Source organism: Mesocricetus auratus, unplaced genomic scaffold, assembly GCF_017639785.1.
Source record: "Mesocricetus auratus isolate SY011 unplaced genomic scaffold, BCM_Maur_2.0 Super-Scaffold_100014, whole genome shotgun sequence".
Taxonomy (NCBI): domain Eukaryota; kingdom Metazoa; phylum Chordata; class Mammalia; order Rodentia; family Cricetidae; genus Mesocricetus; species Mesocricetus auratus.
This window is the reverse complement of record NW_024429197.1, coordinates 10,031,546-10,050,040: the sequence shown is the minus strand read 5'-3', so window position 1 is coordinate 10,050,040 and position 18,495 is coordinate 10,031,546. Positions and strand designations below refer to the sequence as shown.

At 46.7% G+C, this 18,495-nt stretch overlaps 1 protein-coding gene across 4 annotated transcripts in view; it reads right to left on the bottom strand.

Moving 5' to 3' along the window:
* Positions 1-17,614, bottom strand: part of Wdtc1 (WD and tetratricopeptide repeats 1) — a 67,423-nt gene extending 49,809 nt beyond the window's left edge. Inside the window, exon 1 of one of the 4 annotated variants that reach the window (XM_040756413.1) lies at positions 17,596-17,614. The gene's annotated coding sequence lies outside the window, so the exon portion shown is untranslated. Of the gene's footprint in view, positions 1-1,235; positions 1,573-1,725; positions 1,745-17,595 lie in introns of those variants that run through there. The other 3 variants (XM_040756412.1, XM_040756414.1, XM_040756411.1) reach the window with 3 other exon arrangements.
* Positions 17,615-18,495: the final 881 nt, after the last annotated feature.

Sequence of the window (18,495 nt, the reverse complement as noted above, 5' to 3'; positions counted from 1 at the left end):
AGATTTTGTTTTGTTTGAGAATGAGTCTCACCATGTATCCCTGGCTGGCCAAGTGTAATGACAGCATAATCCCAATACGTGGGAGATGGAGGTAGAAGAATAGAGCTTAAAGCTAGTTAGCATGAACTATATGATTTCAAGGCTAGTCTGGGTTACATGAGACCTTGTTTTAATACACACACACACACACACACACACACACACACACACACACACACAAAAGAACACTTATCTGACACTATCCCAATCATCCACACCATCCTTGGAAGCCATGGAAAAGCTACAGTCACTGTACTGGGCTTCTAAACTCAAATTTGAGAACAAGACTTTCAAGTTGCTCCACCAATACAATACACCTCAATCAAAGACCTTTAGGAGAAATACATTCAGCTGCTAAGTCGTAACCCCTCAAACCTGTTTAATAGAAGTCGTGGTATTCAGTGGAGAGCAAACCAGAAGTCACCAAGTAACTCCCACCACCCTACTGGGGGAGGGGGAAGGGGCTCCACGAAAGCTTTTCAGAAAAGGATCCTGCTGATTTGCAGTCTCTGTCTCTACACTTATTTACCCTTCGAAGCGGGTACTAATAGCCCACTCCCAAACAGAGACCTTTTGTACTGGACACTACAGTCGATGATGCAAACACCTTGGCAAAGTTCAGTTTGGTGCCAGGATGAACCACTGAAGGCATCTGTGGCTGTCAGAAACCTGAACACACACACACACACACACACACACACACACACACACACACACACACACACGAGGGAGAGAGGGAAGGAGGAGGGAGACAGGAAAGGGGCAAACCGAGAGGGAGAGACAGAGACACGGAAAGAGCAGGTCAGGTTATTGACCTCCTGAAACTTCCACCTGCCCCTTTCTTCCTGAGTGCGATCAGCGCCGGATCAGATGTCAAAAACTCCGCAAAAATAAATAAATAAAGTCCCGTGATAGGAAGACTTTCACCTCTGCCCCGGCGGAGCCTCCAGGACCCCTATAGCCTTCTCTCTACCTCCCAGCCTTCCCTCTGCTAGCCTCCCACCCCCGGCCCACTCTGCCCTTCCTCGCCGCTGAGGCCTGCCCCCTTCTCGGGACACCCCGAAGTCCCGAGACGGTCGGGCTCAGGCCCCCCAGCACGGGAGCCGGCCCAGAGCTGGCGGCCCGGGTGCTGGGGCTGCTGGAGCCCGTCCCCGACTCGGCGCCTGCAGCGGGGATGGGGCGGCGGCGACCCTTACCTGTCAGGTCTCTTCCCGGGACCAGCAGCGGAGCAACTTCAGGAGCCCATGTCGATCCGGGGGCCCGGCCCCTCTCCCGGGAGCAGGGGCAGGGATCCCGGGAAGGGGGCTGGGGACCCGGGCAGCTCTAGCCTCTTCCCATGCTCCCCGCCCGGCGCTTGGCCGGGGCCGGACAGCGCCTCCGCCCGCCCCTGCGCACCGCCTCACACCCGCGCACACACACACTCACACTCCCTCGCGCGCTCTCACACACGCACTCCCCTCCCTCCTCCTCCTCTGTTTATCTCCTCCAGCTGTCTGGGGACCCAGGAGAAGCTCCGCACTGCGCCTGCGCCACGCAGTCTCCGCGCCCGCCCCGCGCCCCACGGTCGGCGGCTACGCTACGGCGATGGCGCCCGGCAGTTTCCAGAATAGTGAGCGCGGGCCCCAGTCCTCCCTGCCCCCCCATCGCGCGCCCGGTCAACGTCTGCGGCCGGTGGCGCCCACTAACCTGCTAGCGGGGAAGCTCCCCGCTCCGCCGGGGCCAATCGGCTTCACCGCTCGCGGGAACGGCAGCCAGAGGGCGGGCGGGAAAGCCGGACTCAGTCCTGGAGTATCATGGGAATCGTAGTTTTTCGCCATCGTGGAGCTCCAGCAGCGTGAGCTTGCCCCTCCTGGTTACCATTAGTTACTTGGACGCATCTCCCATCTCACAGGGGGATAAAAATGCTGTCTTCACACCTTTTCTGGGACCTAACACCATATGCTTACCCAGAGTCCAACACAGCCTTTCTAAGGGCTCCTCAAAATTGCCTTTGATCCTGTAAATTAGGGGACACCTTAGGCTACAACCCAGAGTCCTCCCAGTGCCTCAGCCTACTCCTTCCCGCTCAGGAGGGTGCTGAAGTAGCACGTTCCATGCAGGAATTTTTCCGGAGCGGGAAGGAAGATGATAAAAGAGAATCGTTCCTATGTTGGGTGGCCTGGAGTAATCAGCCACACACTCTAGGAACCCAGATTGATGGCAGACAACGTCTATCTAATTAATACTAGTTGTCACTGCTGTTCCGACTTTCAAGCCTTGAGGAGTCCCAAGTCAGGGCAGAGACACTCTCCTCTCTTAAGAAGTTCCCTCCCAGCACTCGGGAGGCAGAGGCATGCGGATCTCTGTGAGTTCAAGGCCGGGCTGGACTGACAGCCTCCAAAACAATACAGAGAAACCCTGTCTCGTAAACCCCCCCCAAAAAAAGAAGTTCCCAAGGTGACACCGTAGGTACGAAGGATAGCTTAAGGCAGAGAGACCAGAAGCTTCAACTCAAAAACTTGTCATTACCTTCTGAGAAGTAGAAATGTCACCTACGGTAGTACATGGTATGCCAATGTCCAATTAATAAATTATTTTCACTGTATTGAGCATGTATTGATTTATATGTTTTACAAAAGAGGAAAGAAGCATAAAGAGGTTAAAAGCTTCTAGCCCGGGGCCACATAGCTGACAACAAAACAGAGATTGAAGCCAAGCAGAGATCACTGTTAAGGACTAGATGCAAACATTTAGCACTTAGAGTGTTGGTTACATGTTTACCATTCTTTTTGCCCAATTCTGTTCACATCACTTGTGTGAATTAGTTCAAACTGATTTCTTTCCATCTGGAGAAGAACCTACCCTTGAGAATTCAGCTCAGTCTTTAATGCTCTTCTCTTAAAAAGATTGTGCAGCATGGCATACCTCCTGACCTTTCTCACATAGTTGGATGGATGGATAGATAGATAGACAGACAGACAGACAGACAGACAGACAGACAGACAGACAGACACACACACACACACACACACACACACTCAGCCAGGTGTGATGGCACAAGCCTTTAAATCCCAGTACTTGGGAGGTAGAGGCAATCGAATCTGTACTACTTGAGGCTAGTGAGTTCCAGCCCAGCTGGGGCTAAAAATGAGACCCTGTCTCACCAAAACCAAAACCAAACCATGTCCATTGAGACTAGAAGGCCTTGACATTATCTACCCAGAGCTCTCTCTGGCTTCAGGCTACAGCCTTGCTTAGGGTGACCGGGTCAGTAAAGCTACAATGTAGCTAATATTTATCCTCCATTCCCCAAGAGAGATAAGTGTTTCCAGTGGATTAAACAACACTCCCTCAATCACGTGGCTAAGAAGTGACAGAGTTTGACATCAAAACCTAGATAATTCTAATCCACTAATAATCCCCATTATTTTAATAGGGGCTTGTTCTAGGTGACAGGTCACAGAATTGACGACGAAGAGGTGTGGATTGTATTACTATGACAGGATATATTTATTGTCAGAATGAATGTTTGATGCCAATGAGTGGATGACTCGAAGTAATAATAACCACAGTAACTACTGCTTACTTTCTGACTGGTATTCACTGGAGTCCTCATGCTTGGTCACGCTGCCTCCATATATAGTTCACATATATGTATCTGTATGTATACGTAGCTACATTCACACACACTAATTTATTAGACTAATGTTAGAAATGATACATATTACTCTTAATCTGTGCTGGCTAGTATTTTGTCAGTTTCACACAAGCCAGAGTCACTGGGGAAGGGGAATCTCAATTGAGAAAATACTCCCACTAGACTGGCAGTGGTGGCGCACACCTTAAATCCCAGCACTCAGGAGGCTGTAAATTCAAGGTCAGCCTGGACTACAGAGCAAGTTCCAGGACAGGCTCCAAAGCTACACAAAGAAACCCTGTCTTGAAAAAAAATCATTAAAAAGAAAGAATCTACACACACACACAGAGAGACAGAGAGAGAGAGAGACAGAGAGAGAGAGAGACAGAGAGAGAGAGAGAGAGAGAGAGAGAGAGAGAGAGAGAGAGAGAGAGAGAGAGAGAGAGAGAGAGAACAACCAAGTACGATACAGCTGAGTGGCAAATCATTTGCCTAATGTGCAAGACCTGAGCTCAACACCACAGAGACAAAGATTCAGTTCAGAATAGACATACCTTCTAGCTATTAAGTGGATTCAGATTAGCCAAAGAAAGAGCCTTCTAAACCAGCAGAGCTGGGTGAGTTTTGGGAGCATTTCACTACCAACTTTCCATCACTGGTAGTATTCAAGTTCAGAACACAATACAGTTATGTCTCCAAGACACTCTAGACCCAATTATTGTATTAGGAAGATAACTAAAGGATAAATTCCAATAATCTCTTATTTGGTTTATGTTTTTTGAAACAAAGAGCATCAAAATACAATTTATGGTAATGATTACATAGCTGCTTTTTTCTTCCCCAAGATCAAAGGATGACAAATTGATGGCTGACTCTGCAGTGGTAGTCACTCTGCCATCATTTTCATCTGATTGGATTCCTCGGTAAAAGCAACAGTGGTCAACCTGAACTCAAAGATTCTCATATTTACAACCCAGAAATTTTCTTTCTTCTTTCTTCTCTTCCTTCCTTCCTTCCTTCCTTCCTTCCTTCTTTCTTTCTTTCTTTCTTTCTTTCTTTCTTTCTTTCTTTCTTTCTTTCTTTCTTTCTTTCTTTCTTTCTTCCTTTGAGACTTGTAGCCTTCATTGTCCTGAAACTCCATATGTAGATTCGGTTGGCCTTGAACTACCCGAGATCTACCTGCCTCTGCCTCCTGACCACTGAGATTAAAGGTGTGCACCATCACATCCCCTAACAACCTAGCAATTGGAACACCACAGAACTGTTATACATGGGCACAAGGAGACACAAGTAGGCAAGGAGGCTCCTACCAGCTCCACTACAATAGCAAGACGAAGTCACAAGAACACAAGTATCCTGTACAAGAGTCAGCAGATGCAGGTGGCTTTTTCACAGTGCAATATCCAATCTAAATGATTTCCATGCCATTAAAGTATCTCAGAATTGCAATAATGAGTCAAAATGGAAGTTAGAAGATGATACAATAAAGATGATACAATTTTTGAGACTTTATATCAAATATAAACACAAAAATATGTATACCTGGACTAGAGAGACAGATGGTTTGGCAGTTGACCCAATGACCTAGGTTAGATTCCCAGCACCCACATGATGTCTCACAGCCATCTGTAACTTCAGTTCTAGGGGGATCCAAGATCTCTAATGGCCTTTGCAGGCATGACTGTGGTACACAGACATGCATGTATGCAAACACTACACACATAAAATAAATCTTCTAAAAAAGAAAGAAACTGCAATTTAACAAATATGTATAGGCAGGCATGGTAACACACACCTTTAATCCCTGCACTTGGAAGGCAGAGGCAGATGGATTCCTGTGAATTGGAGGCCAGCCTGGTCAACATAATGAGTTTCAGGACAAAACAAAAAGCAACCAAATAAAGAAGAAAAGCAAATAAATTAACAAATCAGAGACAGTTAAGTGAGATTAACAATGGAAGATATTAAATATTGCTTTTGTCTCGTGGTTAAATTATTATCTGTACTTCTTCCAATGGGGACTAAAGAACACATTGGGCAAGCTCTCTACCACTGAGCAGTTTACTCAGCCTGTGTGTGTGTTTTGTTGTTTGAAACAAGGTCTGTGTGCCCTGGAACTCATCATGCAACCCAGGCTGGACTGGAACTTATGTCAATGTTCTCCTGCCTTTGCCTCCCGAATGCTAAGACTGCAGACCTTTGCCACCACCCCCAGTTCTCAACTTCTTTTTTATTATCTAGACTCTTCTTTTGGTTTTTCAAGACAGGGTTTCTCTGTGGCTTTGGAGTCTGTCCTGAAACTCGCTCTTGTAGATAGACTGGTCTCCAACTCACAGAGATCCGCCTGCCTCTGCCTTCCAAGTGCTGGGATTAAAGGTGTGTGCCACCACTGCCTGGCTATTATCTAGACTTTTACTGAATGTTTCAAATAGTTTCTAATTAAACTTTACAATTTCTTCAAAAAAGTTGTATTTGTGTGTATGTATTTGGGTATACATGTGCAAGGCCAACTTGCTGGAGTCTGTTCTTTCCTTCCAACCATGTGGATCCTGAGGCTCTAACTCAGGTTGTCAGCGTTGGTGACAAGCACCGCCACTCTCTGAGTCACCTCACTCACCTATCAATTTTTTTTAATTTAATGAGAGAGAAAAATCCACCTTGACCTAGGCACAAGACCCACCTAACATTAAAGTTCTATAACCTGAGGTTGAGATGTTGCATAACACATGCCAGACACCTGGGTTCAATCTTTAGCACCTCCAAAAAACAGTTAGAAACACATTCATGTGCGTGTGCCTGTCCTGTACTATGATAATTACTAACATATAAGAATTTCAGTGTTGCAGGTTGCTGATGGTACACACCTTTAATCCTGCATTCGGGAGGCAGAAGCAGGCAGATTTCTGTGAGTTCAAGGCCAACCTGAGTTCCAGGACAATAGGGGATACACAGAGAAACCCTGTCTCAAAAAAAAAAAAAAAACAGCAAACGAAAAACCTTCTGGTTATAAGAGTAAATCCAGTTCACCACCAGTAAAGGTTTGAGACCTTTCTGCTAGTCCCCTCAGCTGACCCAGAAAACTGTGGCCTAGTATAATATGGTTACGTGAGTCACTTAAAGGCCTTTGCTGTCACTGGGTCCTGCTGGAGTGGGGGAGAAGCACACCTGCTCTCTGGGCCTGCCCTGAAGTCCTTCTCCATTATCTCACTGCTCTGTATCCCTTGAAAACCTAGTTAAGTAAAAAGAATCCATCAATCTTGTTCCTCAGACTTTATAATCTGTTCTCTCCTTGTACCAGACTGGTCCAGAACTCACTACATAGAGCAAGCTACCCTCAAACTTGTGAGAACTCTCCTTCAGTCACCATACCTGGCTACTTTGTCTTTCTGGACAGGGTCTCATGTAACCCAGTCTGGTCTTGATTTTGGATCCTTCTGTCTGGATCTTCCAAGTGATGGATGGGATTGCAGATGTATCCCATCACTCCCTCTGCAAAAACTATTTTTCCTTTGTGTGTGTATGTATATGTATGCATGTGGGTGCATACATGGAGGTCAGGTGCTATTCTTCAGTGCTATCCATCTCAATTTTTAAAATTAACTATGCATCTATTTCATGGGGGGAACATGTAGAGGTCAGAGAACAACCTTTTGGGAATCAGTTCTCTCCTTCTGTCTTGTTTCGAGGTAGAGCCGGGAAAGTTGGTCTACTAGTTTTTGTTTCTGTCTCCCATCTCAGAGTAGCAGTGCAGGGATGAGTACCACCACCACATCTGGCTTTGTATATGGGTTCTAGGAATCAAACAAACTTAGGTCACCAAGTTTATGTAGTAAGTGATTTTTTTTATTTTTATTTTTTACAAATGAGCCATCTTCAAGGCCTCATCTTGGTGGGCTTTTTAAAAAAATTATTAGTGTGTGTGTGGAGGGGGTTCATGGCATGGTGTACTTTGGGGGACCACAATTGGGGACCAGAAAACAGCTTTGTGAACTTAAGTTTTGTTTGTTTGCTTTTCAAGACAGAGTGTCTCTGCATCTCTGGCTGTCCTGTAACTTGCTCTGTAGACCAGGCTGGCCTTGAACTCAGAAGGCTGCCTGCCTCTGCCTCTTGAGTGCTGAGACTAAAAATCAAATTTCAAATTTCAACTAGCTTTAATTAATTTATTAGGATATTCACTTGTGGCTAGTGTTGACCTTAACAACTCAAATATATAGCCCAACCTTTATTCCATGAACAAAAGACTGAGGCTCTGAAATATGCCAGTGACTTCAATAAACTTGCACCATAAGTGAATGGGAAAGGATTGTAGATGTGATCTAATGGGCGCTGATGGGCAGATACACAGACCGAGAACAATCTGGGTCTCTAGGACTGGCCCAATCACAAAAGTAAATGATGTGGATATCATCTCTAGGCCTCACATTTCTTCTGTAAAACAAGGAGTTTTAAGCCAGGTGTGGCAGCATAATGTTGGAGACCACGGCAGAAAGATTGCTATGAGTCTGAACCCAGTCAAGGCCACAGAGCAAGATTATATCTCAAAAAACAAACAAACAAACAAACAAACAAAAAAAGCAAGACCAGCCTGGTAGTGGTGGCACACATCTTTAATCCCAGTACTTGGGAGGAAGAGGCAAGGGGATCTCCATGAGTTTCAGGACAGCCTGATGTACTGAGTAAATTCCAGGACAGCCTCCGAAGCTACACAGAGAAACCCTGTCTTGAAAAAAAATCAAAACCAACAAACCATAACCCCTCCCCAAAAAAGCAAAACAAAAAACAAAGTTTATGATTCTTGATCTGAAAGCCTTTCTAGTTCAGAGGTTCTAAGAGGGTAATCCACGTGCACGCCTCTCACAGTACCACCTAGTGGTCGACTATGAACACTGCATCTCCTTTCGGACAACCTTTGGTCAGGGAGGATGGAAGCCATGAGATGCATCCCTCTGACCTACTTTCCCCACACAAGATGTGGGCAACACCTTACTGCTGACTCTTCTAGAAAATGTTCCAGGGTGTTTCCTGACCTCTAACCTTCAGCATCCATAAAACCAGGGCTTTGTGGCAGCACTGAGTGGAGCCATAACTTCCATTCCAAAAGTCTCCCTCCCGTCCTCTGGCCTGCAGCTTGGTAGATGCCTCCTTCACTAGGCTACTGGTTTGATTTCTTTTCTTCTTCTGGAAGTGCCAGCAGGTAGAATGTCATGAGCCCCTTTAACAGTCTGGGAACAGTTCAGAAAGATCTCCAAAGTCCCTGACTCCAGGGTCCTAAACAATTCAGAGAGAGCTATCTAATTTTATGAGCCTTGGGTTGCTCAATAAAGATAAAATACCCATCTCTAGGGTGGGGGGGGTGGCACACGCCTTTAATCCCAATACCTGGGAGGCAGAGGCAGTCGGATCTGTGTGTTTGAAGCCAGCCTGGTCTACAGAGCAAGTTCCAGTACAGTCAGGGCTGTTACAACTGAGAAACTCCCCTGCCTCCTCTGGGAAGAAGAAAAAAAATCAACTGTGGGGTTAAGGATTCACCTTACATCCCTCAGGTCACACACTGCCCCAGAGGGACCTCAGTGTGCAAAAACTCAAGGCAGGGACCTGGAGGCAGGAGCTGACACAGAGGCCATGCAGGGGTGCTGCTTAACAGCTTGCTCAACTTGCATTTTTATAGCACCCAGGACGACCAGCCTGGCACCGCCCACAGTGAGCTGAGCCCTCCACATCCACCATCAAGAAAGTAAGCATTGCCACAGGCTTGCCCGCAGGCTAGTCTGGTGGGGGCATTTTCTCAGCTGAGGTTCCCTATTTCTAAGTGACTCTAGGTTCTGTCAAGTTGACAGAAAACCAGCCAGCATGGCTGACAAAGATGTGACCCCCAGGCAGCTTCAACACAGGGAGTGCAGAGCAGATGGCTGGAGCTGTAGGGGTGGCTCAGTGGTTAGAGTCCAGCTCTTCCAGAGTACTTCCAGCACCCACATGACCGTTCACAACCTCTAGAATTGGAGGATCCAATGACCTTTCCTGGACTCCATGAACAATGCATGCAGAAGGTGCACAGACATATGCAAAATGTCCAAACACATAATGATTAAAAATAAACTTAAAAAATTAGTGGATAGAACCTGAGGGTTCCCTCAACCTGGAAGATTCTCAAGTGATCACCTGGTCCAATTTTCTCCTCTTCCATTCCCCTGTGGGTATGTCACTGTTTCGGTTATTTCCTGGGATGCCTCTTGCTCCTAATGACCCATCTGGAGTCACCCAGAAAATCTGGGGAATGAAAAGTGATCTTCTGAATCAAGATGACTGGAGCCCACGCCTGTCCTCCGTCACTATAGTGACACTGCTGACTGGAGCTCATGCCCCCTCTGTCACCTCTGGTCACACTACCTGCAGCTTTGCAACGGTTTTCTCCTCAGTCTCTGCTTCATCAATAAAATGGGGATGATTACATCATCGACATCCACTCCACTGCTGTCATACAGATGCAAACCAGCAGTGACACGTGATCTAGGCTTGGAGGCCAGGGTTCTCTTCCCCAGCCTGGTGTCCCTAAGACCAACACAGGCCACGACCTGCTGGTTGCCCCACAGACCACATTCTGCTTTTGGCTCGTCTTCTAGGTAGGGTCACTCTATTCCAGGCTAGCCAGGGAGTAACTGTGTAACCCAGCTCTGCCCTTGTTTCAGCCTCTCAAAAGCTGAGGTGTGAGCCATCGTGCCCAGTTTAACCAACTCTCCAGCCTCTTGCTAAGGCTTCTTACATCAGGTGGGTGAAGCAGAAGAGTTAACAGCTTCCTGCAGAAAGTGATATCCAGGCAAAGACCAGAATGATCGGCAGAAGCGAGGTTTCCGGGCAAAGAAATACCATAAGCCATTTGGAGAACTAGTTCAGCCATGAGGCTGTGGCCAGACGGGAAGAGCCTTAGAAAGTCACACTAAGAGCCAGGCAGTGGTGGCGCACGCCTTTGTTCCCAGTAGAGGCAGGTGGATCTCTGTGAGTTCAAGGCCAGCCTGGTCTACAAGCTAGTTCCAGGACAGCGTTCAAAGCCATAGAGAAACCCTGTCTCAGAAAAAAAAAGAAGAAGCAGAAAAAGAGAGAAAAAGAAAAAGAAAAGGAAAGAAAGCTACACTAGGATTGTGGACTTTGTCTCAGGCCATTTGAGCCACAGACCAGTCACCTGGATTACACAATGGGGGCACTGAACGACAAGGACCAGCAGGAAAGCTGACAGGGAGACTAATGACCCAGGCAAAACAGGAAGGTCACCTGGTAAAGGGGACAGAGGACTGGTGGATGTGGGCAGATCTGGGAGAATTAGGAGGCAGGCTAGACTGGTGGAATGAGTGACTGAACTGATCGAACAGAAACAGGAAGGGTGTTTTTCATGGCACCCCTGAGGCGATCTGCTGTACTAAGATGAATCGGTGTCTCTTTCCTGGCTGCTGGAGGCCGGAAATGCATGACTTGGATGACAAGCAAAAATTTCCCTATGTTTTCCTAGACTGTATGGCCACAGAAGTTGCTGCTGGGGCTCTAGCTTAAGAATTGAAAGGGCACAGGGCTGGAGAGATGGCTCAGGGGTTAAGAGCACTGGGTGCTCTTCCAGAGGACCTGAGTTCAAATCCCAGGAACCACATGGTGGCTCACAACTATCTCTAACTCCCTCTTCTGGTGTGCAGGGATACATGCAAAACACTCATATAAAATAAAAATAAATAAGATTAAAAAAAAGAATTGGTGCCAGGCGGTGGTGGCACACGCCTTTAATCCCAGCACTCGGGAGGCAGAGGCAGGCGGATCTCTGTGAGTTCGAGGCTGGGCTGGACCAATAGCCTCCAAAACAATACAGAGAAACCCTGTCTCATAAAAACCAAAAAAAAAAAAAATTGGTGATGGTGGCATGCCTTTAATCCTAGCTCTCAGGAGGCAGAGGCAGGCAGATCTAAGTTTGAAGCCAGCCTGCGCTACAGGGTGAGTTCCAGGACAACCAGGACTACACAGAAACACCCTATCTTGAAAACAAAACAAGATACAAAACATATATAATTGAAAGGGCTGTGTGTCCACACCAGGGGTGGTAACCACAAAGTATCCTCAGGAAGCAGGGGGCTTTGGGGGGCCAGTGTTGAAAGTGAATTCACACCTTTGTACTGAAAAACTGGGGATATTCCCGGCAGGAGACCCTCGCCCAAAAATCGAGACAGAGCCACTGGATGCAAAAGCAAGAGGGTTTTTTATTACTCACACAGGCGCCTGCGGATGCTCCAGCATTTCAGGAGGCTGAGCATACCAGGCTGGATTTAGTACTGCTTATATAGAAGCGGCTTTATTTGCATATTAAGTCCTGCGGACCTTGCAAGAGCTGCTCTCAATCAGGTCCGGCAGGCTTGACATGCAAATTGAGGTAGAAGCGAGAGCACCGCCGATAGGGTACTCGTCTTGGTGATGTCACAGCTTTTGAATCTCGCGCTCTTAGAAGGGCGCGGTTTACATTCAAATTTCGCGCCGAAGGGCCTGGTTTACATGAGTATGGCGGGGGTCTTTCAGTACATGCAAGTGTGCTACCACTGAGCTATACCTCAGCCTTCTCTTTCCTGCTTTATTTGTTTTCTTTTTAGGGACTTGGGTGTTTTTCCTACATTCATGTCTGTGTACCCCATATGTGGCTGATACCCAAGGAAGCAAGAAGCAGGTGTCGGATCCCCTGGAACTGGAGCTACAAGTGCTTGTGAACCATGTGGGCCCAGGGAATGGAATTCAATTGCTCTGAGAGAGCAGCTGTGCTCTTAAACCATTGAGCCATCTATCTGGCCCCATTATTACTTTCATTTATTTATTTATTTATTTATTTATTTATTTATTTATTTATTTTGGTTTTACGAGACAGGGTTTCTCTGTATTGTTTTTGAGGCTGTCGGTCCAGCCTAGCCTCGTACTCACAGAGATCCGCCTGCCTCTGCCTCCCGAGTGCTGGGACGTGCGGGGGGGGGGGGGGCGGCTATTTATTTATTTATTGAGACAGGTTCTGTATTGTTTACTTCCTGAGACAGGATTTCTCTGTATTGTTTTGGAGACTGTCCTGACCCCCAGCTATTTATTTATTTATTGAGACAGGATTTCTCTGTATTGTTTTGGAGGCTGTCCTGGTACTCACTCTTCAGACCAGGCTGGTCTTGAACTCAGAAATCTGCCTGCCTCTGCCTCTGGTAGTGCTAGAATTAAAGGTGTGCATATATATGTGTGTCTGTGTGGGGACACCAGACCTTGAACAGAGACCCACTTCCCCTTCGCCCTGGGAGCAGGCAGCTGTGAGATAATGTTTACTGAAAACAATTCAGTGCTATAAAGCTCTTGATAGGGCTCAGATAAGGGCTCGCTTCACTGAAACACCATGACTTTGACACCCCCTACGGCTAGATGCTTCTTCCTGTTCCCCCTGCTGTTTCTCCCCTATTCTGGGGCCAGAGATTAAACCACCAGCCAGGAGGGTGAGAAGTCTGGGAGAGTTGTTGGAGAATTGTGTGTAGATGGATGGCAGAAGTCCTTAAAAAGGGAAGAGTTTTTTTCTTGGGAGTCTCTCCTCCTAAGCTGACTTGGGAAGCATAAAGTTTTCTAAAAGCAACCGACCCGGTCTCTGTGTCATCTATCCTGACCACCTCGCTACATTCTCGGATGCAGGCTGCACAGCAGGTGCGACATGTCTGTGTGAATGCCCAGGTCAGAAGATGGCACCAGATCTCCTGGAGTTGGAGTAAAAACTGTTATTGTTATGATAAAGCATGTGGAGAACCTTGGCAGATTCCATGGCACGTAAGGGTGACCCAGGCAGGGGACAAACATGCCAGACAAACAGAGCTTAGTGAGACGTTTTATGAGAAAGGGAAAGGGGGGAGGAAAGAGAAGAGAAATAAAGAGACAGAGAAAGGACAGAAAAGAGAGACAGCAGGAAAGAGAGAGCAGAAAGAGACCGTAAGTGGTGGTGGTGGAGTCTTTCTTTTAAAGGGGTCCTTTGCACCTGCATGCTGACCAGAGTACTGCCTGAGTACATTCTACCAGGTGACAGGAGCAGGCCAGAATAATGCCTGAATCCTTACAGTTGTGAGCTGCCCAATGTAAGTGCTGGAATTCACCTCAGGTCCTTTGGAGAAACAGCCACCTCTCCAGCCACCTCTTTTCTAGTTTAGTTTGAGACAAGGTCTCACTAAGTCCCCATTACTGACTGGATAGGTGGCTCCTGACCCACCCTATGTCTGCTTGCTACCTAGTAAGAGGCATTCCTGTTACAGTCCAGAACTAAAAAAAGAAAGAACAAAGTCATCGAGTTACACTGCAGCTGCCAGTCCTGGCAAGTTCAAAGTGGTTACTGTTGTATGTGGGAAGGTGGGAAGAGCTATGATGTCACATAGATCAAATGACATCACTGTGCCTGGTCATCTGGGGCCCCAAAGAACAAGCAGAATCCACACATTTGTCAAACTCACTAAGAAAAACATGACATAGAAAGTGAGTTGTCCAAAAAACCCCAAAACAACCAGGAATGCTAAATAGTGCATGCCTATAATACTACACTATAAAAGAAGCTGAGGCAGGGGGATTGCTAGGACTTAAGACAACCATGGCCAGACAAGGTTTGCATAGTGAGATCACATCTCAAAAAAGGGTAAGGGATTCTGGAAGTGAAGCTCAGTTGTGATGCCAAAGGTCCGTATTCCCAGCAGATGGGAGGATCAGAAGGTCAAGGTCATCTTGGATACTCAGCAAGTCTGATTCCTGCCTGGGCTGCATGAGACGTATCTCAGAAAACAGAGGGAGGGATGGATTAAAAACAGCTTCCTGATGTTCGCCTTTAATCCCAGCACTTGGGAGGCAGAGGTCAGCCTGGGCTACAAGAGAACCTTTCATAGTTGCAGAAAAGACTTTTTAATGAAGTTTTGCATTTCAATCATGACAAAATCCTGGCAGAAACTAGGACTAGAAGACACTTCAATGCAATGGCAAAATTGGGGCCAACATGTCACTAAATGGGTTAAGACTGTTGGAAGTGAAGACAACAAGAGATAAAAAAGACCATCTCACACCCACGGATCAGCAGCTAGATAGTAGAAATGGCTACACTGCCCAAAATGACTTATGATACTGTAAAAGGTCTACCTAAATTCCAGTGACTCCCTTTACTGGGGGGTGGGGTCTAAAATTGATATGGAAACACAGTATCAAAAGTAGCCCCAGCAGGAAAACACTGGAGCTATCACAGTATCTAACTGCCTTTCCTTCTTTTCTGGTCTCTCTGCTCCCCTCTGCCCTCCTTTCAGTCAGGGTCATCTAGCTGGCCTAGAATTTAAGTTGAACAGGTGGCCTTGAACTCACAGAGATCACCACGGATGCCTCTACCTCTTGAGCTGGGATTAAAGGCCTGTGATACCAGGCCTAGCAAACTTTGGGCCTAAGTTATCTCCCTGCCAACTCCCCAAACTGAACCAAGGCTTTCTATAAACATGTAATACTAACTTAAAAATTTTTCAAAGCCAGGTATGGTATGGTGGATACTTGCTTGTAAATGCAGCCCTGATGATGTAGACGCAGGGAGATGGTACCAAGTTCAAGGCCAGCCTAGTCTATACAGTGAGCCTTAGGTCAGCCAAGGCTACATACCATACTTTTGCCTTTAAAAAAAAAGAGTCGGGGCTGGAGAGATGGCTCAGAGGTTAAGAGCACTCGCTGCTCTTCCAGAGGTCCTGAGTTCAATTCCCAGCAACCACATGGTGGCTCACAACCATCTCTAATGAGATATGGGACTCTCTTCGGGCCTGCAGGCAGAACAATGCTTACATAATAAATCTTTTTAAAAAAATAAAATAAAATAAAAAAAGAGTCATAGCCGGACGTTGGTGGCACATGCCTTTAATCACAGCACTCGGGAAGCAGGCGGATCTTTGTGAGTTTGAGACCAGCCTGGTCTACAAGAGCTAGTTCCAGGACAGCCTCCAAAGCCACAGAGAAACCCTGTCTCAAATAAATAAATAAATATAAAATAAAAAAGAGTTAGCTAGTGGTAGTGCATGCCTTTAATCCCATCATTCAAGAGGCAGTACATCCTAGGCTACACAGAGAAGCCCGGTAAACGCCTTTAATCCTAGCTCTGGCAGATCTATGAGTTCAAGGTTAGACACTAGCCTGCTCTACAAGTTCTAGGACAACCAGTGCTACAGAGAAACCCTGTCTCAAAAACAAACAGCCGGGCGTTGGTGGCGCAGGCCTTTAATCCCAGCACTCACCAGGCAGAGGCAGGCGGATCTCTGTGAGTTCGAGGCCAGCCTGGACTACAAGAGCTAGTTCCAGGACAGCCTCCAAAGCCACAGAGAAACCCTGTCTCGAAAAACCAAAAAAAAAAAAAAAAAAAACCAAAAAAAAAACTCTGGATTTGGGCATTAAGACAATGTTTAGGGGCTGTAAAAATTGCTCAGTGGTTAAGAAAATTGGCTGCTCTTCCAGAAGGCCCAGGTTCGATTCCCAGAATCCACACAGAAGCTCAACACTCTTGTTCTAGGGAACCCAATGCCCTCTTTTAGTCCCCACTGGCATTAGGCATACAAGTAGTGCAAAGATAGATTCAGGTAAAACACTCATACATGAAAATTAAAATGTTTTAAGAGAGCAACAGGGTCTAGATATTAGCCTGACCTGGCCTTGAATTTGACTTCTTCCTGACTCAATTTAGGAATGCTGGGATTAAGGGCATGCAGTTACATACCAAATACTGAAAAGAGTAGCAAGCCACGCCTTTGGTCCTGGCACTCAGGAGGCAGGGGAAGGTGTAACCTGTGTGTTTAAGGCCAGCCTGGACTACTCAGTGAGACCAAGTTTTAAACAACAAAACAGGACAAATGTGCTTTTAGTCCCAAAACTTAGGAGGCAGAGGCAGGAGGCCAATCAAAACTACCGAGAGATCACCTTGTCTCAAAGACAGCAACAAAACACACACACCAAAACACACACACCAAAACCAAACCAACGAACGAAAACCTACCAACAAAACACACACACCAAAACCAAACAAACGAACGAAAACCTACCAACAAAACAAAATCCATGAGCAAGAGATGGTCCTCAGTGGGTGACTTTCTTACCACACAAACCCAGAGTTCAATCCGAAGCATCACACCACACACATACACACACCACGCACAATAGGGACCTCTTCACAGATGCCAGGGTTTGGGAGGATCCAGGAAGATCAGGAGTTCAAGGTTACCTTATGTCATGCAGCGAGGTCCACGGCGCATGACACAGGGGTCTCAAAACAACAGTCACCTAGGCAGCGGTGGTGTTCACCTTTAATTCCAGCACTCGGGAGGCAGAGGCAGGTGAATCTCTGAGTTCAAGACCAGCCTGGTCTACAGAGTGAATTCCAGGGCAGCCAGGGTTACAAAGAGAAACTATGTCTCGAAAAAACAAAACCAAAACAAAGCATAACAAAACCAACCTAAATCAATGAGTGAATAAAACAAGAACACTTAAGACAGAGCTGCTGAGGCCGGGCGTTGGTGGTGCATGCCTTTAATCCCAGCACTTGGGAGGCAGAGGCAGGCGGATCTCTGTGAGTTCGAGGCCAGCCTGGTCTACAGAGTGAGTTCCAGGACAGCCTCCAAAACAATACAGAGAAACCCTGTCTCAAAAAACAAAAACAAAAAAACAAAACAAAACAAAACAAAAAAAAGACAGAGCTGCTGTGGGGGCAAAATAAAGCAGTGTCCAGCGCGGAATGCGTTGTTCCATAATGCTAGCCATTGCTTTTCCACATAGGATAAGAGATACAGAAGACTGCTTTTAGTGGCGTAATGAACTCTGCTACTATTACTAGAAGAAAAAGTAACACACCAATACCTTTTCTCACATCTCCCACCACAAACCCGCTCCATTCTTCTTCCCCGGCTTCTGACCTGGACATATTTGTGGCTCTGTGAAGACCCCGTCGAAGAGAAGTCGACAATTCTCTGGATGGCACGAAAACCTGGCTCGAAGACCCCTCTTCTGCACCAGAGTCCCTTTTCACCACCAATAGACTGGATTTTTCTCACTGGTGTGGGAGGGGCTAGTGAGCAAAGGGGAGAGAAGGCTTTGCAAGGTTTTGCAAAAGGCTCCAACTGGCTATTCCCAGCCAAGAGAACTCCATCTTGTTCAGGAAGGGTTGAAAAGTGGCTCCACCCCTCCTTTACTGGGTGTGGCTACTAAGAGCCTCTAAAGAAGGTTGAGACAAAGCCGGGCGTTGGTGGCGCACGCCTTTAATCCCAGCACTTGGAAGGCAGAGGCAGGCGGATCTCTGCGAGTTCGAAGCCAGCCTGGTCTACAGAGCGAGTTCCAGGACAGCTTCCAAAGCCACAGAGAAACCCTGTCTCGAAAAAACCAAAAAAAAAAAAAAAAAAAAAAAAAAAAGGTTGAGACAGTCTGAGGAAAAGGTGGGAGGATGGCTCTTGGAGGTAACTATCTCAGGTCTAGTCATTTGCTTGTTTGGTTTGGTGGGTTTTTTAGAGGGATGTCTGGTTTGGGGGATTTTCTTCTGGGTTTTTTTTTTTTTTTTTTTTTTGGTTTTTCGATACAGGCTTTCTTCTGTATTGTTTTTTGGACCATGTCCTGGAACTCGCTCGGTAGACCAGGCTGGTCTCGAACTCACAGAGATCCGCCTGCCTCTGCCTCCCGAGTGCTGGGATTAAAGGCGTGCGCCACCACCGCCCGGCTTGGTTTGTTTGTTTTTTTTTTTTTTTTTTTTTTTTGAGATAGGCTACACTTCTGTAGTTCAAACTGGCCTCAAACTCACCATGTGGCTCAGGCTGACCTCGAAC